The following is a 27,129-nucleotide window of genomic DNA, read 5'->3' as shown; positions in this document are numbered from 1 at the left end:
TACAATTTAGAAGAAGGAAAGTTAGCAAAGTTTAATATGATTACTATTTCAGAAGAAATGGAACAATATACTTCTGCCATTGCCAAACAGCATGGTCAAATAAGTTTGGATTCTCAGTATTTCTCTGTGTGTCTCTGCATCTCTCTACCATCCCCATGCTCTCACCACACATGATCTCTCTCTTAGAGAGATTCAATACACGTTAGCTATTAGTTGTTTTGGATGTTCTATGTAGAGAAACTTAACTTTGTTGCATTCTTTTTTGCTTCATCATGAGTCCTACTAACCCATTTCTGCAGAACACAATTTGAGAACCTATGATGCATATGGGAATACTTGATAATAGAGATGCAAGAGTATACGGGCAAGACTATGCCTAAATCAGAAGTTACTTCTTCAAACATATCAGATGAAATTGAACAAAGTTTACCAATTTACAGAGCTAACAGAAGTAACTTTTGGAACTTACTCTAAAGTCTCTTGTAATTGGAGTTTCTCATTTCCCTCAAACTGCTAAAGCTTTCCATTTTGTATTGCTTGCTTTAAATCTGGAGATACCATGATAATGAAACAATGTTTTCTGTTTATTAGACAGAAAAAAGAGATTGTCTGGTCTAATCAGTTTTATAAGAAGCCCAAAGTTACCTTAAAATTTTCATTTTTAAAATTACATTTCATTTTAACAAATGATTTCCAATTGCTCCAAAGATTTTCAGAATCATTTCTACTTCTTAAAAACTAATTAAATATATTTTAAATATACCTGCTATTTGACAAAGGTTCATGAATATTTTTCCTTCCAACAAATTTTAGGGAAAATTTTTATTCTCAAATTGCATCTACTGTACATAACTGAAGCTATTACCCCACTTTACTTTTCTAAATGCATGAGAGTTCTTTCAACTTATACCGATAATTCCTTTAAAAGTATAATTAATTACATTAAGTATTTATAACTGCTATATTTCAAAAAAGTGCTGATATGTTGATTGGCTATTCAATATAATTATGTGTTAGTACATACTTAAAAAAAATAGTTTCCAAGTCTTACCAATGTTAATGTGATTTTTGTCTCTGTAATAACTTTGCCTATACTTGTTAACCTTCTTGGCCTAATGCAGGAGTGTAAAAATCTATCTGAACACAAGAGAGTAATAATGGTTGTTTTATGACTCAATTGCCAATCTACTCTAATTTTATATGTAAATATATTATGATGTGTAAATCATTTTCAAACTTCATTACTTTATTACTACTGATTAGTTACTTGAAAGAGACAACTAGAGTTCCCATCATGGTGCAATGGGAAATGAATCTGACTAGGAACCACGAGGTTGCGGGTTCGATCCCTGGCCTTGCTCAGGGGGTCAAGCATCCATCATTGCCATGAACTATGGTGTGGGTCGCAGACATGGCGCGGATCCAGCGTTGCTGTGGCTCTGGCATAGGCCGGCGGCAACAGCTCCAATTAGACCCCTAGCCTGGGAACCTCCATATGCCATGGGTGCAGCCCTGAGAAGACAAAAGACAAAAGACAAAAAAAAAAAAAAAAAAAAAAAGAGAGAGAGAAAAAGACAACCAGCTGCTTTTAGCACAAAAATATGATAAAACTCTGGCTAAGATTCATTTGTTTAAGATAGTGGGTCTCAAAATATTTTACCTGCGTTTATAAGGCAGAAACTAGCATTTTCCAATGGAGGAATAAAAAATATCAAAGAAGATAAAGATAATCAATTTATAGCAGGAGATAATGCACATATTATGACTTGCTTTAGGGATAGGCTTATGATGATTCTCACTTGAACTGGACACATATCATACTTTTTATCACGGGTGCTTTGAGTCCTGTCCTTGGACAGCAAAATTGAATACCTTAGGAATACTTATGTTACAAACAGATTATAAGTCACAGCTCTAGACCCTAAATGATCTAGGATAAACATTTTGAAATAATCCCTTTATTGAAACCAATATGTAAAGTTTGAGAGACAAGCTTCAGTTATGGTAATCTTACATATGAAAATTACCACATCTTAGTGGTTACCAAAGAGTAGAGTTCACTCAAACGTCAATTCGACAACTGGACTGGATAATGATGAAGACACATCTACAACAATTTGTTTAGTGTTTGCAAGAATAGCAATCATTAATTGCCATAATACAATCAAAATAATTTTAGTGATATACTGATTATAAAAAATCCTTCACCAAAGTTGCAAGATTTCTGATTATTTAAAAATACTCGTGTGCAGGAAGAGATTACCGTGTTGCCAAATATGTGGTAGGAAGACTTCTTGCCTAAATACCAATAGATTTATGAATAAATTTACTAATAGCTTAGTTTAACATAACAAATACCAGTACTACTTGATCACTTATTTAGTAGGTATTATTAAGTAGCAATTAGTTATATGTAATATCTTAGTCAAAAGTCTTTGATACTATACAAAAGTCCATTAAGAGAGAGAAAGGAATTTATATTTTCTATTAGTTCTTTGGCCATTGAACTTAGTACAACTTTAGTACCATTAGTACATATCTTTCAGTCACTAGATCAATAAGTGACTCTTGAAAAATCATCCCAGTGCTTTTTTTATTTTTTTTTTTGCTTTTTAGGGCCACACCCTCAGCATATGCAGTTCCCAGGCTAGGGGTACAATCGGAGCTGTAGCCTCCTACCTACACCACAGCCACAGCAATGCAGGATCCAAGCCTCGTCTGCTACACACCACAGCTCATGGCAACGCCAGATCCTTAACCCACTGAGCAAGGCCAGGGATCGAACCTGCAACCTCGTGGTTCCCAGTTGGATTCGTTTCCACTGTGCCATGATGGGAACTCCTCATCCCAGTTCTTAAACTCTCAATTTTCTCATCTGTCCAACGATGATAATATCAGCATTTAAATATATCTACCGAGAGGTGTTTTTTGTTTGTTTGTTTGTTTGTTTTTGTCTTCTTAGGGCTGCACCTGTGGCATATGGAAGTTCTCAGTTTTCAGGCTAGGCATTGAATCAGAGCTGCAGCAGCAGGCCTACACCACAACCACAGCAATGCCAGATCTGAGCTGCATCTGTGTCCTATGCTGCAGTTTGCAGCAATGTTGGATACTTAACTCACCGAACAAGGCCAGGAATTGAACCTGTTTCTTCATGGAGAGTAGTTGGTTTCTTAACCCCCTGAGGCACAATGGGAACTCCTGCCTTCTAAGAGTTTTGTACAACAAACCAGATTTTATATGAAAATAAAAATTGATGGGTGATTGTTGTAAGTGATAAGCATACTTAATTCATTTAGTTGTTTCAACAAATATTTATATTTACTTTTCATTCATTTGTCCATTCATAAAATAGGTAATGGGCATCTGTTATATGCCAGGTATTCTGCTTGTTACAGGAAATGAGGCCAATGGTATAATCCTTTGATCCCTTGGAATTATCCATCTGGCAAGGGAGACATAATGTAATCATACTATTACAGTCCTGTTAAATGTTGTAAAATACTCTCGCATTCCACTCTAAGCACATTTACCATGGAAGTTAGAAACAGTAAAACATGAGTTGAGATGTGAAAAGTAAATGGAGGTGGGAAGGCATTAGAGTAGATAGAAGCATCCCTGGGAAGTGAACAACTATGCAAGTATTCCTGAAAAATTGAGATTGAGTAAATCATGAGAAATTTTTCTTAGGATTCTGTCAAATGGTGGAATTAATTATCTGTGGGCAACTTGGGAAGTTTTAAAGAATAAACTAACATTTTGTTTATTTATCCATTAATTAACTTTGTTTTTTCAGTGTCCAAACTGAAAAGACAATTGTAAATTTATTATATGAAGAGCATCAGCAAGATGGATAATGTTAAGTTAGGATGAACTACACCTACATCAACAAAGTCAGGATAGATAGTAGCAAACATTTTATACTACTGTATCATTTTAAGTTGATAGGTCAGGAAATACAATGTAAGAATTAGGGTAGGTACAATGCAGAGTAAAAATTAAAAGATTTGTATGGTCACTCAGCTGATAATGCTTTCTTACTTTAATGTTACTGATTTATTTTAACTATCTTGGTTTGATAAACCAGATATTACTTTAAAGCTGATGTGGTGTATATTTGTCATCTTCTTATTCCATTAAGCATCTAGAAACTATTTTCTTTGGGAAATCAGCCCATCAAAGGAGGCAAATTGTCAGGTTGGAAGCTGAAAATATCAGGTATACTTTTTCCTGGCTTGTTTTGGTCAGCTAAAATAGGCCACAATCAGTGTGGCAGGTTCCTCAATCCTGAGGCCTAAGGTACAGCCTCAGCATCTTGAGAATTCCAAGAGTAACCATACATCCTGTTTTACCTGAGACTGTCTTGAATCATGCATAGTGCTGCAGTTTAATTACTAATGTATTAATAACCACTTTTACTTTCAAGAGTCCTGGTTTGGTCCCTTAGTCACATGGAATCTTCTCTGGTGATGGTAGGTGCAGGGGACTATATTCAGAGCTCATCAGTGACATTTGGTCTAGTGGTAGTTTGTGATGTTTTATGACGGAGGTGTAGGCTGCAGCTTTTAGTAGTTGATAGGAAAGCAGGGCTTCCTTGGCTGGGACAGTTCTTGGAAGTGTTTCTGCATATATCCTTTCCCAGCCACACAGTCCTCTTCTTTATGCTTCTTGATTGAGGGAGTAAACTATGTAACAGTATTTCCTTTTTTTCATTTCTTTCTTGTTTTTGATCAATTTCAAGTTTAATTGGGATCAAATCACTGCCTCTAAAATCACTGCATAAACTACCCAGAAAGAAACTATTTTATTCTCTCTTAACATGAACAGTAATTACCTATTCCTCCTATTAACTCTTAGTCTCTAATTATAGAGCCATAGAAATAGGACTTCTCAATATTTTTTTTAACATAGTAATTAATTTTGTGGTTTTTTGAATGTTATATATTCCTTTTAAAATAATAATTTTGTTTGTTTTAAAACAGGCAGTTATAATTTAATTGTACTATCATTCATCTAAAAATATTTTTGACACAGCTCTGTATTTGTTGCTATTTATGACAGTCCACATGAAAATGTACAAGACATAAATGTTTTCATTTATATAAGATTCATTTAGTGTCTATTGCTATAAATATCCTGCTAATGGATAATCAACAAATCATTAAATAATTATGACAATGCTGAGAAATAATATCTATAAAATGGTAGATACCAATGATTAACAGCATACTTACTGTTTTTCACTGTTTGAGTTCTGTAAGCCAAAGCTTGCATTTCTTTGAATTAATTTTTTTGTTGTTCTTAGGATATCAACATAGTTCAATCCCAAAATTATCTGAGGGAAAGTTATGGTTTCAACCCTTAGTTGTTAGAGAAAATCGTTTTAACATATTGCAAATCTAGGTACTGATTTAAGCAGGACTGTGCATCTTTTCCCTTTTTTTTTGGCTTTTTAGGGCCATACTCACAGCATATGGAAGTTCCCAGGCTATGGGTCAAATTGGAAGAGATGCAGGCCTATACCATAGCAATGCCAGATCTGAGCTGTGTCTGAGACCTACACCACAGCTCGAAGCAGCGACAAATCCTTAACCCAGTGAGTGAGACCAGGGATCAAACCTGCATCCTCATAGATACTACTCAGGTCTGTAAACCAGTGAGTCACAACAGGAACTCCATGTGCATCTTTTCCTAACTCTACATTCAGTCATGTCATGTGGGTGGCTTGAAATTGGCCAGGGTGGGAGGATTTATACCAGGAAAATTAGCAAACCTACAAATATGAGTTTCATTTTCCCCCGCTCTGCCTTCCCTATGGGAGAACTGGTCATTAGACAATTACCATCACAACCGTGATTTAAAGTTCCACAGGAAGAACCTTTCTTTTTCTTTTTAGGAAAAAGACACAGTGTTTATGTATTTATTTATTTTTAATTTTTTGTTGTTGTTGTTGTTGTTGTTGCTATTTCTTGGGCCACTCCCGCGGCATATGGAGGTTCCCAGGCTAGGGGTTGAATCGGAGCTGTAGCCACCGGCCTATGCCAGAGCCACAGCAACGCGGGATCTGAGCCGCGTCTGCAACCTACACCACAGCTCACGGCAATGCCGGATCGTTAACCCACTGAGCAAGGGCAGGGACCGAACCCGCAACCTCATGGTTCCTAGTCGGATTCGTTAACCACTGCACCACGACGGGAACTCCCGCAGTGTTTATTTTGAACTGATAAAGAAAATTTAATTTCCAGTCTTACATATGATACAGGTCACTGTGAGATAGATAATGTTTCTACTATAGAACTAGGAAAATGAATTAAGTTAAAATATTTAAGACATCACAAAGATGTTATTGCAACAAATACTAGACAAATGAAATTCCAGAGAGAATCCTTCAAAGGTGAGCTAACTCTCAGAACCATTTTTTTTCCCCTGAAAGCATTTAGTAATTGTAGGCTTGAGTTGAAGATTGTGATTAGTATGAACAATGAGTCTCTACTTGGGGAAAAGAACAATCAAGCCCTAGCTGCATGCAACTGGAGGAACAACCTAGAAATTCAAAAATGGCACAATATGATGGAGAGCTAGGATAAAACTTTTAAAGAAAGTAAATCTTCCATAGTCTCAAGTACTTTGGGAAACAAATATCTTCCAGGGTAGAGGCAGGTTTCAAGCATAAGAATACTCACAAAATATTTGCCAGATTAGGTTACGTGAGGTTGAAGACTAGAGAAATATGCTGAGAAGTTTAAAAAGAACTCAATTTCCAATACTCTCTCAGTGATGAGGAAAATTCACTCCTTGGCACCCTCTTGAAAGCTCCAAAGACCACATTCTATGATTAGTAACTGACCATAGGAAGACCTGGCCTTACTAAAGTGTCAAAATATTTTCAACTACTTCAATTACTAATTGGATTGATGTTATCTGTCCTTTACCCTAACTATCTAACAGAGAAAACTCTTTTGGAAGATGGTTATCATCTGAAGCTCATGGTCAATTTATATATAAATTCTAGCATACATCCAAAAATTACTATAAATGTGAAAAATAAAGAAAATTTGATTGTTATTCAAATGAAAAAAAAAGAGAATAGAAGACCCATTAGATTATTGAGATAGTGAAGATAGTAGAAAAGACTTTGAAATATGTATTAATAATATGTTAAATAAAGTATAGGAAAAGATAGACAACATAGAAAAAGAAATGACAAAGTATCGGTGGGAAATAGGAACCTATTAAAAAGAATAATATGGTGCTAAAGCACTGAAAAATCATTATGTGTAGTAAGAACTCAGTGATTAAACATTAAATAGGATAAAAATGATCAAAAGATTACTGAATTGAAGAGAGATCAAGATACAATATCCAATCTGAGCATAAAAAAAGGAAAGGAGACAGGTAATGGTGCAGAAGCAACACTGAGGTAATAATAGCAGAACATTTCCAGAAACTGATGTTAGACATCAGCATACATATTTAAGAAGCTCAGGAACTATGAGCAGAATACATATTAAGAAAACTACAATTGAACACATCAGTCAAATGGCTGACAACCAAAGACAAAAGAATCTCAAAAAAAAAAAAAAAAAAAGATATTGTCTTCAAAGTAGGAGGGAAGAAAGAAAGGGAGAGATAACGACAGACTTGTAACTGACTTCCCACTAGAAATCATGGTACTCGGACGTCAATGGGCAAATATTTAGAGTGCGAAATGAAAAGCAACTTCCAACTCAGAATTTTGCACCCCCCCCAAAAAAAATCCTTGAAAAATGGTATTGAAATAAAGATGTAAACTAGTTTTCAGACAAACTGAGAAAAAGTTGTTGCCAGCAGGCCTGCAATAAAAGAAAAAGTGTATTTTGAAAAGGTCATAAAAATGAAATACCTTTGCAACAACAAATAAAAAACAAAGGAAAAAAAAAAAACTGTCCCTACTAGGAATGAAAAAAAAAAAAAAAATCAAGAGATATCAGGTTTTAGCCACTACTTCAAGCAAATAAATTTCACAATTTGTATAAATTTCAAGAATTTCTGAAGAAAATTCTCTTTACAATAACTAAAAGGAGAAAGGGGGTACAAATGAATAGTTATATATGTACTATAAAGTTCTCTCTTTTCCCTCTTCTCTCTCTTCTGTCTCTCTCCCTCTTTTCCTCTTTGCCTCTTTCTCTCTCTCGCTCTCCAATGCCTGTCTCTCTCTCACACACACACAGACACACACACAGAGGCAGGATCTGGTGGCAATTCCAGGGACTTCTTCCAAAATTTAAAGTGGAAATAAGACAGACTTGCCCAAACTCTTTAAGAAAAGAGAAAAGCAGGTGCCAATCTAATACTGATTCCCAAAACAGTTTTATGAGGACATTACACTAAAGGGAAATTACAGACCTTCTCTGACATGAACATACATGCAATAATTATAAACAAAATATTAACAAATCAAATCAAATTATGTATGTCTAGGTGTGTATTCCTCAAATAAAGAGGGATTATTGTTACACATTTGAAAATAATGAATTTAACACAAGATATTAATATAAAAATTGAATCACATGATTATTTCACTAGCTATAGATTTTATATGCATTCAGGATTAAAAACTCTTAACAAAATAGGAATTGGTCAGATCTTCCTTAGTCAGATAAAGAATATCATTTTAAGACCCTATTTTAGCCACATACTCACCAATAAAATATTGAAGATTTTACCATTGAGGTCTGTATGAGAGAAAGACCCCAAGTATCATCACTGGAATGCTGCATTGTTTTGCTGACTATATCGGGTACAATGAATTAATAAAAATAAATAAATACATAAAAATTAGAAATAAAAATTAGAAATTGTTATCGTTTAAACATGATTGTGTACTGGGAAAACCCAACAGATTAGTGAATTTAATATGATAGTTGAATATAAGTCCAATATATTTAAGAATATTTCCATGCATAAAAATATGTACATTTAAAGTGAGATAATGCGATATTATCAAAATATTAAGTGTCTAACAACAAAGCTACAACATGTACAAGAAAATTAAACCTATGGCTTCTTTTTTTGCTGCACCCATGGTATATAAAGTTCCCAGCCAGGGGTCTAACCCAAGCCACAGCAGTGATCAGAGCCACAACAGTGATAATGCTGGGTCCTTAACCAACTATGCCATGAGGAAACTCATCCATGACTATTAACTATTAAGAAAAGTTGAACAAAACAAGTAACTGAAAAAATACAGCTATGCATAGATTAGAATCAATATTGTAAAGATATCAGCTCTCCCTACATCATTCTACAGATGCAATATATTCCTTACGAAAACTCTAAAAATTTGGCATAAATTGATTAGCTGATTTAGAGGTTTGTACTGCAATTTAACAAATCAAGAATAGTTAAGGCAATACTGTACAAGAGCAACTCTGGAGGAATTATAGTATAAGCAATAAAGAAACTAAGAAAATAAAATGTCATAAATAAGGAAGCAGAATTATAATTAAGAGAGTATTATATTAGTCTAAGGAAGGAAAAAAAGACTTTATTATTAGAAAATAATACAGTGCCGGAGTTCCCTTTGTGGCACAGTGGTTAACGGATCCTACTAGGAACCATGAGGTTGAGGGTTCGATCCCTGGCCTTGCTCAGCGGGTTAAGGATCCAGCTTTGCTGTGAGCTGTGGTGTAGGTTGCAGATGCAGCTCAGATCCTTCGTTGCTGTGGCATAGGCAGGAGGCTACAGCTCTGATTGGACCCCTAGCCTGGGAACTTCCATATGCCACAGGAAGCGGCCCTAGAAAAAGGCAAAAAGACCAAAAAAAAAAAAAAAAAAAGAAAGAAAGGAATAAAGTACCTAGAATAAGAATGAAACATAAACTGTTACTTGATTTGGGACTAGGTTAACATTGCAATTCCATTCTAGGATCGTCTTTTTAATAACTTTGCTGAATCAACTGGATATTTATATGGGAAAAAGTATATTTTAATCCTTACCTAATACTTTGCCCAAAAATAAACTCTAGATGGATTGCAAATCTAAATATTAATGTTAAAACAATCAGCTATAGAAAATACATAACCGTGGAGTGGAGAGAGAGTGTTCTCAAAAGGGATACAAAAATGCTAACCATACCATAAAATCAAGGAAGATTTTAAAAAAAAAGAACAACCTTTTATATTTGTCAAAATGCTAAAAGTATGACATTTCCAATATACCTCACTTCTCTTTTTGTTTTGTTTTTTAGGGATACACCTACAGCATATGGAAGTGACCAGGTTAGGGGTGGAATCAGAACTTCAACTGCTGGCCTATGTCACAGCCACAGCAATGCAGGATCCAGGATCCAAGCTGCATCTGCAACCTAACCCACAGCTCTCAAGGATCTTTCACCCACTGAGCAAGGCCAGAGTTCGAACTTTAATCCTTCTTTTAAATATGTGTTGCTGTCTTGTGTCCTTCTCCTTCATCCTGAGGAATTTCTTTACCATTTATTTTAGTGTGGCATGCCAGCCAGAAATTCTCTGGTTGATTTGTCTGAAAATGTTTTCATTTACTTTTGTAGGCAGAAAACGCAGACTGATGGCTCCCAAAGACTCCCCAAATTCCGCGGTAGACTAATTAAAATGGCAAAAGAGACAGTGATGATATAATTAAATGAATAATCTTCAAGTGGGTAGATTATTCTAGATTATTCAGGTGTGCCCAAGTAAACACAAATATAAGCAAATAATGGGGCAGAGGGGGAGAAAGAAATGCAGTCACAGAAGTAGACATCAGAGTGATGCAATTGCTGGCTTTGAAAAGGTTCAAGAGCCAAGGAATGTAGGCAGGCACTAGAGGCTGGGAAAACCAAGAAAATGATTCTCCCCCTGGAGCCTGGAATGCAGCCCAGAGTCATTCATTTCAGATTTCTGACCTCCAAGATTTTAATACTAAAAATGTATGTTTAAGTCACTGGGTTTGTGGTGATTTATTATAGAAATAGTAGGAAATCATTAGATTTACTTTTATTTTTGAAGATTATATTCACTGGCTATAGAATTTTTTTTCTTTCTCTCAGCATTGTAAAGCTGCCACTTAATTTTCTACTGGCCTCAATATTGCTAAGGAGAAATCAACCTTAATTCATAGCTTTCCTCATTTATAAGCATTTTGTTATTTATGTTTTCAAGGTTTCTGTTTGTACATTTGTTTGTTTTTAGTTGTGGTTTTCAAGAGTCTATGATGTGTTTGTATATGTTTTCCTCTCAGTTATCTTGTATTTGGTTGAGATTCTTGGGATTTCTAGATTTATGTTTTTATCTTAATCTGGGAAATGTTTACTTAGTATTTCCTAAAATACTGTTCATGTCTTGCTCAGTGGGTTAAGGATCCGGCGTTGCCATGAGCTTGGTGTAGGTTGCAGATGCAGCTCGGATCCTGCGTTGCTGTGTCTCTGGGGTAGGCTGGCAGCTACAGCTCTGATTAGACCTCTAGGCTAGGAACCTTCATATCCTGCGAGAGGGGCTCTAGAAAAGGCAAAAAGACAAAAATAAATAAATAAAAATATAAAATGAAATACTGTTCATGATCTATACATGAACAGTTTCTTTTTCTGCCACCCTAGTTATTACATACGTATTAGACCACTTGATATTGTCCCACAGGACAGTTGGTTTTGTTAATTTTTTCTTCAGTTTCTGATTCTTCTCTTTTGAGTAAAATTATTTCTATTAATCCATCTTCAAGTTTCCTTACTCTTTCATTTCCCATCTTCAATTGCTTAAAGCTCAGCCATTTAAAAAATTATAGATAAGGAACTTTTAGGTTCCAAAATATTCATTCCATTTAATGTATTTCATTTTATGCTGAAGCTTCCCATCTTTTCAAGATTTGTAAGCAAAATCTTCTTTATTTTCTTGTATATATTTAAAATAATTTCTTTAGAATTGTAGTCTCCTAATTACATCTGTCATTTTGTTTTTTATTTCTATTGATTTGGGTTTTCTTGACTATGTGTCATATTTTACCACTTCTCACAAGTCCCGTCATTTTATTTTTCTATTGGCCAGATAATCTGTAGAAATTCTAATTTTTGTCATCTTCCTTTAAACAGTGTTATCCTGACTGGACTAAAACTACAAACTCTTTTCCCACCCTATTTGAAAGCAATTGAAACTAACATTACTATAACTGCTGTCTGCAGGCTCTGTAGAGTTTTCACTATACATACTTAATTCAGAGTTCCACCAAAGACTGGGGTAGAATTTACATGAAGATTTTTTATTCTTCCCTCTTTTTCCTTTCCAGAATTTTCTCTTCATTGCCAGTTACACTAGAAGCCCTGAATTATATCTTATGATTCCTCAATATAATAAAATGAATTTATGCTTCAGTAGCTCCATGTTATATGGACCATGGCATACAAGTAACAGGTAAAAAAACTAACAAGTGCAAATTTTACTCAGTAAAGTCCCTAATTTTTTTTGAGTTGACTTTCTTCTAGGCTTCTTTTGGTTTTTGTCACTTTATAAAGTCTTAATTTAAAAAAAATTTTTTTCAAAGTTCATAAGGGTTAAATGGAATTAATAGTTAATTTCCTCTAATGGTACTGGGATCAGAAAATAGTGATAAATGAGCTACATCAAAATTAATATATTATCTTCATAAGATATCATTAAAATGCAAAAAGGCAAGCCTCAGTGTGGGAACAGATATCCTCAATTTCTATATTCAAAAAAAGACTTGTATTTAGAATTATAAACAATTTTATTCATCTCCTACCCATGAAAGATGAGCCTGAATACTTTTCAAAATAAGATACCCAAATGGCCAACACATGTAAGAAAAAGTGATCAATTCCATTTATCATTAGGCAAATGAAAAGGAAAATCACAAAGTATTAGACACTCCCCAGAATTGTAAAATTAATAAGAAAGAAAGTAGTATTTGTGAGAATGTATAACAACCATAACTCTTACACATTGGTAAGAAAGATGTTGGCCTGGGGCACTTTGCTATACAGCAGAAATTGACAGAGTATTATAAATCAACTATAATAAAAAAATTTTAAAAAGAAAGATGTTGGCAATATCTCCTGAAGTTGATCATCTATCTACTCTATGATCCAGCAATTTCATTCCTAGGTTTATACCCAACAGAAATGTGTACCAATCCTTACCAAAGACATGGATTGTAATGCCCTCACCAACATTATGCTTAGTTTAGTATCAATTCTGGAAGACTTCAATAACCATCAGTTTCATAGTGTATAAATAAAGTATGGTATATTCATCCAACTATACAGAAGATAAAAATAATAATGAATAAAATATAACTGCATAGAGTAAGTTTCATGAATTTACATGTAAAAGTTACATATTAAGTAAACTAAGCACAAAAGAATACAAAATGCATTATAGCAAGACAAAATTTAACTCCAAATTAAATTTTGCTAATATAAAGTACAAAAAATAATCAATGATGTTAGTGGTTGGGTAATAAATAGTTAATTGGGGGTAGGTATTTAGTGAGCAGAAAGAAGCATGATAGTATTTGGGGGGGTACTAAAGTATTTTCATACTGTGTATGTCAAACTTAAGCTTTATTTTAATTTAATTTAATTTTATTTGTGTCTTTTTAGAGCATATGGAGGTTCCCAGTCTAGGGGTCTAATTGGAGCTATAGCTGCAGGGCTATACCACAGCCATAGCAACATGGAATCTGAGCCGTGTCTGCAACCTACACAACAGCTTACAGCAAAGCCGGATGCTTAACCCACTGAGCAAGGCCAGGGATTGAACCCACGTCCTCATGGATGCTAGTTGGTTTCATTTCTGCTGAGCCACGACGAGAACGCCTCAAACTTAAGTTTTAAAAAAAATCCTCTGAGAAAGAAAAAGATTACAATTCATTTTACAGATAAAATAAAATCTATAGCTTATAGTATAATAATTATCACTAATTTGGATTATCAATCACATCTATTTTTTATATTTTATGTATAAGCCTATGCTTTGTAATTTTGAAAGTGCTATGACATCTTTTCACAATACTGTCATATCAAATTCCTTCTGTATTTACCCAATACCTGACCAAAACAAGAAATAAATCTTATAATTTATAATAAAGCTCCAATAAGACCCAAGCTATAGAAATAAACAGTGCTTTTAAAAGTTAGTATATCTTGTCATTTCTTTTTGTAATGACTGGCACACTTGTATGAGACTTTTTGTTGTTCAAGTGTTCAAAAACTGCAAATCTTTGAAGCATTAAGGATTCAAGGAGAAATCTTTCAAACAACATACCCTTTTATTATTTTCCACTTTACAAGTCCACTTCCCTTCCCCCTTCATACAGATGTCCCAAACCCTTCAGGCCTTGAATCATGTCACTATCATTCAGCTAAAGGGAACTTGAGGGCACTCCCCTGGGTTCCTATTAACACCTGCTACTTAATCAGCCAGAGGGGCTGTTGGTGACTGATGGCATATAGTTCCATCCATCCCTTCTCCTTCTCTCCCTAGAGGATGTACCACCATTGCAGTCAACCCAGCCTGGGGAGTGAGAGTAACAGAGACTGGGCAATGTGGAGAGTTAGAGAAATATTTCCAATTGCTCAAAAGCTGGAGTTTGTTAGCAGTGAGTTCCCAGTTATAAATTTGCAAAATAAGAACATGCAGCTGTGGAATGTATTAGCTACAAGTCTGTAATTTTTCAGCTTTCAGATTCATAAATATTTTAGGTATTGTACAACTACAACAGCAAATAGTATTAGAGATCTCCCTGGATAGAAGGTTGCTGCAGATAAGATGTATGTGGCTAGGTGTAGGGGGTCCTTACATTTTGAACGAGGAGTAAGTTTAGCAGTGCAGCCATCTCTAATTTAGACTGTTTTCTTAATCTGTTGCCAGGGGATCATGCTGGGTGATTCACAGTAATGAACTCCACCTGGATGCTCTGTAAATCTGAAAAGGAGAACTGCAGCCTAGTAACTCTTGTTTCCATAGATTTGGTTGAGTGAGCTTTAATTTGATCATTAAGTGACCATCCCACCAAGGAACCATGGGAAATGCTTGGAGATTGCCACTTCATGATAGCACAAGAAAGACTACTTATTTAAATAGATTATGAAACAGAATGACCTCTGTTGAGAGGGGAAAAAAGGAACATTTGTAGAACAACAAAAGTCAGTACTAAATATTTAATGTTGAACCAAGGGATTATAGTGTTGGTTTAATGGGATCGGTGTTTTTTAAAAATACAAAAAGTATATAAGTTTTTGTAACAGATAAGAACTGTTTACCAAAATTATTTTAACACCATTATATAATCGATGGCAGTCAACTCACCAGAGATGGCTATAATACCTGGAGCATCTGGCCTTATATAAATAGTACACTAAATCATATACTATATTGCACAGTAAAATATACTGAGCAAATAGCATTTTTACACATGCAGATTGTATATGTCACTGTTGCATAACAACAGTAATAAAACACTATCTTTTTATGGAAAACACAAATTGAGCTGTATGAATTGAATTTATTTATTTCTGTATGAAACTCTGGTCACCATTTACCCCCTCCCCCTACCCTCATCCCTCTAGCATACAGTGGATTGATATAGGATCTCAGTTCACAGACCAGGAATTGAACCCAGGCCACAACAATGAAAGCACTGAGTCTTAACCACTAGACCACCAGGGAACTCCTTGATAACCATCTTAACAAAGTACTTTGAGAACAAGACCATGGACACCACTGCTACTTCTGCTGCATTATCAGGGTCCTTGGGAACCAGCCTATAACAAGTCCTGTTACAAAGTTGAACATGGTTGATTTTCCTGCTCCTTGTACTGAAATCAATTTTCTATCCACTTTTTGATACAAATCACTGTTCACTCTAACAGACATTTGTTGTACATTCTTGTCCATTTTCCCTACTTCTGACAATGGAATAAATATAAAATCCATGTTTCTCTGGATGTAGTTCTTGTAGTCTGATTGATCATTTGGGACATATGTCAGATTTACAAACATTAGCTAAATGAGCCAATAAAAAATGAACTCATGATTTATTCTTATATTTATACATTGATTTTTTTTCTTAGCAAATTCCTGGTTGAATTTCATATGATCTTCATAATACCCTGCCCTTCCACCGGATAAATCAAATATTATCAATAGCCCTGGAAACGTCATTCTGATACTCAGATTTGTTAGTTTGTGCATAGGTGCATATACATTTGTGTGTAGTTACACTGAAAGGCATACAGAGCAATTTATTAACCCCATGGTTATTTATTTTGTGAGTCATATTTTTTATATACCTGTTATTTTCTAAAAATTATGGCTATATGCACTGGAATTAATTCTACAAAGAAAATACATATTTTCAGTCAACGTTGAGTATAAATTTTAGTAGATCGATAAAGGAATTGACTCTCTTAGGGGAAAATCATTCTTGTTACTGGAAATGTATTAACAAGGGTTGGTCATCTCTTGATGGGTATTTGATAGTGTGGAATCTAAGGAAAATAGATTAGATGATCTTTCATATTCCTTTCAACTCAGGTACTTTTGTGATTCAAAAGCTCATGTTTATATAAATTAGAGAACTCTAGGCACCATGTAGAAATTAAAAATAAATAATGAGCAAGTACTTGGCTTTAAAATTTAAAATAGGCTTAGATCAAGTCAAATAGAAAACAATACAAAAGCAAATCAAAGTATTGTCAACAAATTAAATGACATATTTCTAGTTGAATATATAAATGCTAAAGAGAGTTTCACAAAAGTATTTACTGAATAAGAATTTGACAAGAATTCTGAGCCTAATCACAGTGATGGCACATTAATTTCAAAAATTCTTCTGTAGCTCTGGTCTTTCAAGCTTTTTGATTTCCATTATTTTCCTATTCTCTACATTTATTACCCACAAATATAGTTTAAACCACTTTATCTATTTGATCCACTGATATCATAAGATATGTATATTTATATGTATTAAATATAAATATATTATAATTGTGGTATATATTGTTATAAAATAACATATAAAATATATTAAATATAAATAAATATATATTTATATTCTAATTATTATCAACTTACAAACTTATGGGGGGAAAAAAACAAATCTACTATCATATCTGAACATTTAAACAGTTCTCTCTCCATAATTTGTAGAATAGTAAGGAAAAAATTTAAGTCTATAAAAGATTGGAATACCACCACCCTCATGACCCAACTTATTAATTTTCAGACTTTTTTTTTAGAGTAACTTTTAGTTTCACAACAAAATTGAGAGAATGTTATGAATATTTCTTATCCATCTTCTGTTGCCCTCATGCATAGCCTCATTATTAACATCACTACAATGGTACATTTTTTGTCAAGAATGAACCTAGATTGATACATCATAATCACCCCAAATCTATATACTTTAGAGTTTACTCTTGGTGTTATACATTCTATGGATATAGAAAAACACAAAATATAAAATTTATTATATCATGCAGAGTATTTTCACTGCCCTAAAAATTCTCTGTGTTCTGCCTATTCCTTTCTCCCACCCTTCTGTCCCCTATTAACTGCTGACTTTTTATCATCTCCATTGTTTCCATTTCCCAGAATGTCATATAGTTGGAGTCAAGGAGTGCGTAGAATTACAGATGGAATTCTTTTTCTTAGTAAGATATATTAAAGTTTACTTTGTCTTTTTATGGCTTAATAACTCATTTATTTTTAGTATTTAACATTAATCCTTTATCTGGATATATCACAGTTTATTTATCTATGCACTTACTGAAGGATATCTTGATTGCTTCCAAGATTTGGAAAATATGAATAAAGCTATTATAAGCAGCTATGTGCAGGTTTTTGTGTGAACATAGTTTTTAATTCCTTTGGGTAAATACCAAGAGGCACAACAGCTGGATCATATGCTAAGAGTATATTTAGTTTTATAAGAAACACTAAAGTATGATGCAACTTATTGCACATTATTTTCAACTATAGCAAAAAACACATTCTTTTCAAGTGCACATGGACCACTTAGCAAGACAGACCATATGTTAAACCATAAAACAAGTCTAAAAGATGGAAATTATAAAGAGTATATTTTCTGACTTAATTAGAAATAAAATATATCTAGTAATTCTCAAATAAACATTAAACAATGAAGCTTAATGTCATGTTAAAATGAGAAAAATTAGAAATATTTTAAAACAAATGATATTAAAAAGAAAATGTACATGAATGTGTGAAATATTGCTAAACAAGTGTTAAAAAGGAAAGTTTTAATTTTCAGTACTTTTGTTAAAAATAAATTATCTAATTCTCCTTCTTAAACAGCTTCAATAAAAGAGGAAAATAAACAAATATAAGTAAAAGGAATAAATACACAGATAAATATCACATATCGGGAGATAGATCAAGATGGCTGAGGAGTAAGACATAGTGCTCACCTTCTACCACAAACACATCAATAAAACACATCCACATGTAAAACGACTCATACAGAACATCTATTGAATGCTGGCAGAAGAACTTAAACATCCCCAAAGAGCAAAAGACTCTTACATAACTGGGTAGAACAAAAGAAAAAGGAGAAACAAAGAGAAGAGGGCCCTCAAAATTTCCAAGCAAAGTGCAGCAGATGGACTGAGGAGGGCAAAGTAGAGTGAGAGCTGCACAGATCATCTGCACCACTTTCCTGGACACAATGGCCTGAGAAGCTTGGCCAGTGGCTGTGCACTGAGATTTAGGCTCCAGAGGTCAGCTCCAGGGAGAGGAATAGGGTTGGCTGTGTGGGGACGACCTAAGGGGCTAAGGAGTGCTTTGCCATGGGCAGGGGAGTGATGGGCTATGGGCTGGGGAGTGGAACGCCATGGCAGAGGGAACCTGGGAGAAGATCTGGGCCCGCAGGAGAAGCAAGGTGACATTGTTGGGGAGGGTGAGAGGAAGAGGAAGGACCACCATAGGAATCTCACTGTGCACATGTGTGCAGGCTCTCAGAGGGTGGGGTGCCTCTGGTGCAGGTAGAGAGAAGCCACTTTTTTGGGCTACAGAAGACTGGGCACTTCTTATGCAGGCTACAGGTGACCAGGTACCTCCTCTGTGGGTTAAGGGCAGCAGGGGGTCTAAGTACAATGTGGTGCCTCTTGCATGATCTACAGGTGGCAAGGATGGACCATGGTGGTCATCTAAGAGGCCAGAGGGAGGCAAGGCCTGTCACCACTGGGGGTCTGTGAGTTGGCTCCACCCGTGGCTGCAGTCACCTCAGGCGTCAGCAAAAAAAAGAGGGCACTGCAACCAAGCACCACATGTTATTGCTCTCACCCCCTGGCAACATACCCCTCCTGAACCTGCCACTGCCAAGTGCTCTGGGCAGCACCCAGATGCTTCATCATAGGGTGCTTCTTGTATGGTCTGCTGGTGGTGGGGGCAAACCATCACAGTTACCTCTGACTCCAGAGGTAGGCATGGCCCACCACCACTGGGGATCCCTGAACAAGAACCACTTGCAGTCCCGACCACCACAGAGGGCACCACAGAGGAGGACACTGCGAAGGAACACAACCTATTGTTGCTGTCGCTCTCCAGGGAGAACATCTGTCCTGCTGCTGCCACTGACAAATGCTCTGGGGAGTGCCCAGATGCTTGATCACTGTCCCTTCCCAGGAACCTATAACTAGAAGCAACTGGTGCAGCACCTCATGTGGGGGCTAGGCAGGATTAGGCACTTCTTGCAGGGTCTACAAGTGGCATGGCAAACCATCACAGTTATCTTTGACTCCAGAAGTGGGCATGGCCCAACACCACTAGGGGTCCCTGAACATGCACCACTTGCAGCTCCAATCACCTCAAGGGCACCACAGAGGAGAGAATTGTGACTGAACACCACCTGTTGCTCTCACACCCCTGGGAATATACTGGCCCTGCTGCTGCCACTGCCAAACACTCTGGGCAGTGTCCACACACTTGATCTCTGTCACTTCCCAGGATCCTGCAACTAGGAGCAGCCTGTGCAGCCCCTCCTGTGTGAGCTAAGTGTGATGGGGTACTTCCTGCATGGTCTGCAGCTAGCAGGGGCAAACCACCATAGTTACCATTGACACCAGAGATGGGTGTGGCTTGCTACCACTAGGGGTCCCAGAACAGGCACCACTTGTGGCTACAATCACCTGAGAGGAGGGCATTGCAACTGAACACTACTCGTTTTTGCTCTCACTCCCCTGGGAACACACATACCCTGCTGCTTTGGACACCTTGTAAATCTGCCTAAGGCTCATTAACACTTCCCAGGGCCCTGCAATTAGGAGTAGCTTGCACCACCTTCCTGCAGGTCCTTGCTGCTGTTAAGAGCCCAGCAACCAGGCACTGACTACCAGTCCTACCCATTGCTTCCTCTCTGGAAACACACTCAGCACCCTAGGGATAACAGCCTGTTCACACCTAAGAAAGAGTCAGCAAATATCCAAACTCCCACACCAAAAACTAATAGTAACCCCCCAAAAAATACAAAGTACTTGTATAGAAGTAGCCCTCCAAGACCACAGTTTGGCTTTCCTACACTCACAGAAAAAACAAAAAAACAAAAAACAAAAAACATAAGCAAGATGAAGAAGCTCAGAAACAATTCCCAGTTAAATGAACAAAATTCACATGAAGCAGAAAACAGTGAAACTAACCTCTGCAGTCTGACAGCTTTTGAGTTCAAAGGGGGGACAGTGAAAATACTGAAGGAATTAAGGCTAAATATCAACAAATAAAGAGCAGATATGAACAGTAATACAGATCCTTAAGAAAGGAACTAGAAAATACAAGGAGGAACATAGAAAAATTAGAAAATTCATTTGCAGCAACACAAACTGAGCTAAAGGCACTAAATAAAGAGCAGGATGAATAATGGAGAGGAACAAATTAGTGATGCAGAAGATAGAATAAAGGAAATCACCCAATCAGGTCAGCAAATGAAAATGAAAATGAAACCAAATGAAAAAACACGAAAGCAGTATCAGAGATCTATGGGATACTATAAAGCAGGCCAAACTACACATAATACAAATTCCAGAAGAAGAAAAAGAAAAGGTATTGAAAATGCATATGATGAAATCATGGCTGAAAACTTTCCAAAGCTAAAGGATACTGATATCAAGATACAGGAAGCACAGAAGGCCCCAAACAAGTTGAACCCAAATAGGACCACACTAATACATATTATAATAAAAACGGCAAAAATTAAAGATAAAGAGAGGATCCTAAAGGCAGCAAAAGAAAGTGTTAATTATAAGGGAACCCCCATAAAGCTATCAGCTGATTTCTCTACAGAAACACTACAGGCCAGAAGGGAGTGGCAAGATATATTTTCAGTGCTGATAGGCAAAAACGTTCAGCCTAGAATACTCTATCCAGCAAGAATGTCATTTAAAATAGAAGGGGAAATAAAGAATTTCCCCAACAAACAAAAGCTGAAAGAATACAGCTATACTAAATCATTCTAAAATAAATACTGAAAGGCTCCTCTAAATAAAAATAAGAAGTAAGCGAAGAAATAGGATGGAGGAAATCACAACTGAAAAGCAATCACTTAAATAAGCCAGTGTACAGATATAAAAGAGGAAAAAGAAAGGAAAAAAAAAAAAAACCGACTGTAACAGCAATGATAAACACAAGGAATAGCAAAGAGAAAGGCATGAAGATGTTAAAAAAAGGACTTCAAAATCACATAATATGGGAAAGGAAAGTAAGAAGATATAGATTCTTTTTTTTTTTAAATAATGTGTTTGAGCCTATATGAATATCAGGATAAAGCAAACAGATACAGGAAGGAGTTAACATACTTAAAAATCATGGCAACCACAAATCAAAACCAAACATTACATGCACAAAAACTGAAAAAAAAATTATGCGAGCATAAAATAAATGGAAATCATCCAATCCAAAAAAGAAAGAAAGAAAGGAAAAACACAGAAACAACTGGAAAAGAAGATTTAAAATGGCAATGAATACATATTTATCAATAATTAATTAAATGTCAATGGACTGAATGCTCCAATCAAAAGACATTGAGTGACAGATTAGATAAAAAGGAAAAAGCCTTCAATCTGCTGTCTACAAGAAACCCATCTTAGGGCAAAGAACAAATATAGATTCAAAGTGAGGGGATGGGAAAAGATATTTCATGCCAATGGACAAGACAGGAAAGCAGGAGTTGCAATACTCTGATCAGACAAAACAGACCTTAAAATGAAGGACATAAAGAAAGATAAGAAAGGACACTACTTAATGGTAAAAGGATTCATTCAAGAAGAGGATATTACAACCATCAATATATATGCCCCTTATATAGGAGCATCCAGATAACTACAACAATTACTAACAGACATAAAAGGAGAAATTGATGGGAATACAATCATAGTAGGAGATTTAACACCCTATCCACATCAATGGACAGATCCTCTCAGCAGAAAATCAGTAAGGCCACAGAGTCCTAAATGACACAATAGAAAAATTAGACTTAATCAACAATTTCAGGACATTACATCCAGAAAAATGAGAATATACTTTTTCACATGCACATGGAACATTTTCAAGTATTGATTACATACTGGGGCACAAAGCTAACCTCAACAAATTTAAGAGTATAGAAATTATTCAACTATCTTCTCTGACCACAATGACATGAAACTAGAAATTAACCCCAGGAAAAGAAATGAGAAAAAAACTAACTATATGGAGACTAAACAATATGCTACTAAAAAACCAATGGGTTAATGAGGAAATCAAGAAGAAAATTAACAAAAACCTCAAAACAAATGATAATGAAGAGACAACCAGTCTAAAATCTATGGAATGCCACAAAAGCAGTGCTCAGAAGGAAATTCATAGCAAAACAGGCCTTCCTCGAAAAAGAGGAAAAATCTCAAATGACACCAGCTTAACCCACCAGCTAAATGAATTATAAAGAGAAGAACAAGCAAAACCTAAAGTCAGCAGAAGGAAGGAAATCATAAATATCAAAGAGGAAATCAATAAAATAGAAATTCAAAAAAACAATAGAAAAAATCAATAAAACCAAGATTCTCATTCTCATCCTCATTCTTCTCATTCTTTGAAAAGGTAAACAAAATTGAAAAACATCTGGCCAGACTCAACAAGAAGAGGAGAAAAAAAAACCCAAATAAACAAAAGAAGAAATGAAAAAGGAGAAGTCACAACAGGTACTACAGACATACAAAAAACCATGAGAGAATACTATCAACAATTATATGCCAACAAATTTGATGACCTAGAAGAAATGGACAACTTTCTAAAGACTTACAGCCTGCCAAAACTGAATCAAGAAGAAATAGATCAACTGAACAGAACTGTCACTAGAAATGAAATAGAATATGTCAGAAAAACACTCCCTACAAATAAAAGTCTAGGACCAGATGGCTTCACAGGCAAATTCCACCAAACATCAAAGAGGATATTATATCCATCACCCTTAAATGTTTCCAAAAGATTGAAGAAGGAACACTCCCAAAGACATTCTATGATGCCACCAAAACCCTAATTCCAAAACCAGACAAAGATATCATCAAAAAAGAAAACTACAGGCCAATATCTTTGATGAATATAGATGCAAAAATTCTCAACAAAATTTTAGCCAACTGATCCAAAAACATATAAAAAAGATCATACGACATGACCAAGTGGGACTCATCCCAGGTTCATAAGGATGGTTCAACATATGCAAATCAATCAACATCATACAGCATATTAACAAATGAAAAGTCAAATACCACATGATCTCCTTAATAGGCACAAAAAAAAAATTTGACAAAGGCCAATATCAGTTCATGATAAAAACTCTTAGCAAAGTGGGTATAAAGGGAACATATCTTAACATAATCAAAGCCATTTATGACAAACCCACAGAAAATATAATCCTCAATGGAGAAAAGCTAAAAACCTTCTAACTAAAATCTGGAACAAGACAAGAATGTCCACTCTCATCACTGTTATTCAACATAGTAACTGGAAGTCCTAGCCACAGCAATCAGACAAACGAAAGAAATGAAAGGGACCCAAATTGGAAGAGAAGGGTTAAAACTGTCATTGTATACAGATGACATGATACTATATACAGAAAACCCTAAGGACTCAACCGAAAAACTACATGAACTGATTAACAAATTCAGCAAAGTAGCAGGATATAAGATTAGCATTCAGAAATCAGTCACATTTCTGTATACTAACAATGAAATACTAGAAAAGGAATACAAAAACAATAGCTTTTAAAATTACACCCCCCAAAATCAAATATCTGGCAATAAACCCAACCAAGAAGGTGAAAGACTTATATGCTGAGAACTATAAAACATTAATCAAGGAAATTAAAGAGGATGCAAAGAAATGGAAAGATATTCCATGGTCCCAGGTTGGAAAAAAATATTATAAAAATGGTTATACTACCCAAAGCAATCTATAGATTCAATGTAATCCCTATCAAATTACCCATGACATTTTTCACAGATCTAGAACAAATGATCCAAAATTTGATATGGAACCACAAAAGACCCAGAATTGCCAAAGCAATCCTGAGGAACGAAAGCCAAGCAGGAGGCATAGCTCTCCCAGACTTCAGGCAGTATTACGAAGCCACAGTCATTAAAACAGTGTGGTACCAAAACAGACATACAGACCAATGGAACAGAATAGAGAACCCAGAAGCAAACCCAGACACCCATGGTCAATCTTTGACAAAGGAGGCAAGAATATAAAATGGGACAAAGACAGTCTTTTCAGCAAGTCATGCTGGGAAAACTGGACAGTTGCATGTAAATCAAGGAAATTGGAACACCCCCTCACAACATGCATGGAAATAAACTCAAAATGGCTTAAAGACTTAAATGGGAGGGGGAGGGAGTGGGAGGGATCGGGAGCTTGGGCTTATCAGACACAACTTAGAATAGATTTACAAGGAGATCCTGCTGAATAGCATTGAGAACTATGTCTAGATACTCATGTTGCAACAGAAGAAAGGGTGGGGGAAAAACTGTAATTGTAATGTATACATGTAAGGATAACCTGACCCCCTTGCTGTACAGTGGGAAAATAAAAAACAAATAAATAAATAAAAAAAGAAAAAAAAAAGACTTAAATGTAAGACAAGACACCATGACACTCTTAGAAGAGAACATTGGCAAAACATTCTCTGATAGCAACCTTACAAATGTTTTCTCAGGTCAGTCTCCCAAAGCAACAGAAGTAAAAACAAAAATAAACCAATGGGCCCTCATCAAACTGACAAGTTTTGCACAGCAAAAGAAACCATTAAAAAAAAAAGACAACCTATGGAATGGGAGAAAATAGTTTCAAATGATGCAGCTGACAAGGGCTTAATCTCTAAAATATACAAACAACTTCTTCAACTCAACAGCAAAAAAGCCAACAACCCAATGGAAAAATGGGCAAAAGACCTGAATAGACATTTCTCTAAAGAAGATATACAGATGGCCAACAATTACATGAAAAAATGCTCAATATCATTGATTATTATAGAAATGCAAATTAAAACTACTATGAGGTACCACTTCACACCAGTCAGAATGGCCATCAAGTCCACAAATAACAAATGCTGGAGAGCGTGTGGAGAAAGGGAATCCTCCTACACTGTTGGTGGGAATGTAAATTGGTACAACCACTGTGGAGAACAGTATGGAGGTTCCTTAGGAAACAATACATAGAATTACCCTATGACCCAGCAATCCCACTCTTGGGCATATATCCAGACAAAACTTTCTTTGAAAAAGATAAATGCACCTGCTGTATGTTCACTGTAGCAATACTCACCATAGCCAAGACATGGAAACAACCTAAATGTCCATCGACAGAGGATCAGATTAGGAAGTTGTGGTATATATACACAACGGAATACTACTCAGCCATAAAAAGAACAAAATAATACCATTTGCAGCAACATGGATGGAATTAGAGACTCTCATACTGAGTGAAGTAAGTCATAAAGAGAAAGACAAATACCATATGATATCTGGAATCTAACATATGGCATAAATGAAACTTTCCACAGAAAGGAAAATCATGGACATGGAGAACAGACTTGTGGTTACCAAGGGGGAGGAGGAGGGAGTGGGTTATACTGGGAGTCTGGGGTTAATGGATTCAAACTATTGCTTTTGGAGTGGATAAGCAATGAGGTTCTGCCATCTACTTATGATGGAGCATGACAATGAGAGAAAAAAGAATGCATGCATGTATGTGTGACTCGGTCACCTTGCTGTGCAGTGAAGAATTGACAGAACACTGTCAACCAGCTACAGTGGAAAAAATAAAAAATTATTATAAAAAAGTAGCACATACCATTTGCATAGAAAACAATTAGCATAGAAAATTAAGACAAAAAGTAGGTTCTTTAAAGTAATTCATATAAATAACAACACCTTGCAAGACTGATGAGGTAGAAAAGAAGAAAAAAAAATGACCAATACCAATAAGAAAGGTAGAATACCACCACTGTTCTTTAGATGAGTTAATATCAGATTATTAATGTTCATGGATATTTTTGAAATTTTTTATTATAGTTGATTTACAATGTTCTGTTAATTTCTTCTGTAGAGCAAAGAAACCCATATATGTATATATATAGTTAACTATATCTATCAATGTATGCATAGATGTCTATATATACATATATAATTCTTTTTTCACATTATCCTCATCATGTTCCATCACAAGTGATAAGACATATTTCCTTGGGCTATAGAGAAGAATCTCAATGGCTTATCCACTCCAAATGCAGTAGTTTGCAACTACTATCCCCAAATGCCCAGTCCCTCCCTCTCCCTCCCTCTTGGCAACCACAAGTCTGTTCTCCAAGTCCAAGAGTTTGTTTCTTTTCTGTAGATAGGTTCATTTGTGCCATATATTAGATTCCAGATATAAGTGATATCATTTGGTATGTCTCTCTCCTTCTGACTTCACTTAGTATGAGAGATTATAGCTCCACCCATTTTGCTGCAAATGACATTAGTTTGCTCTTTTTTATGGCCAAGTTAGTATTCCATTGTGGATATGTACATCTTCCAAATCCATTCATCTGTTGTTAGACATTTAGGTTGTTTCCATGTCTTGGCTATTGTGAATAGTGCTG

General features: G+C 35.6%; 1 protein-coding gene across 1 annotated transcript in view; it reads left to right on the top strand.

The window, feature by feature from the left end:
• LOC102157568 (uncharacterized) overlaps positions 1–12,702 on the top strand; it is a 1,229,235-nt gene extending 1,216,533 nt beyond the window's left edge. The window contains exon 13 of the transcript XR_014838321.1: positions 12,271–12,702. The gene's annotated coding sequence lies outside the window, so the exon portion shown is untranslated. The remainder of the gene's footprint in view (positions 1–12,270) is intronic.
• The last annotated feature ends 14,427 nt before the right edge of the window (positions 12,703–27,129 follow it).

This window comes from Sus scrofa, chromosome 2 (genome assembly GCF_054392235.1).
Source record: "Sus scrofa isolate SSC_HxYL_T2T_F1_AM1 chromosome 2, Sscrofa_HxYL_maternal_Yorkshire_Landrace_v2.0, whole genome shotgun sequence".
Taxonomy (NCBI): domain Eukaryota; kingdom Metazoa; phylum Chordata; class Mammalia; order Artiodactyla; family Suidae; genus Sus; species Sus scrofa.
The sequence above is the reverse complement of the archived record's forward strand: the minus strand, read 5'-3'. Positions and strand labels throughout refer to the sequence as shown.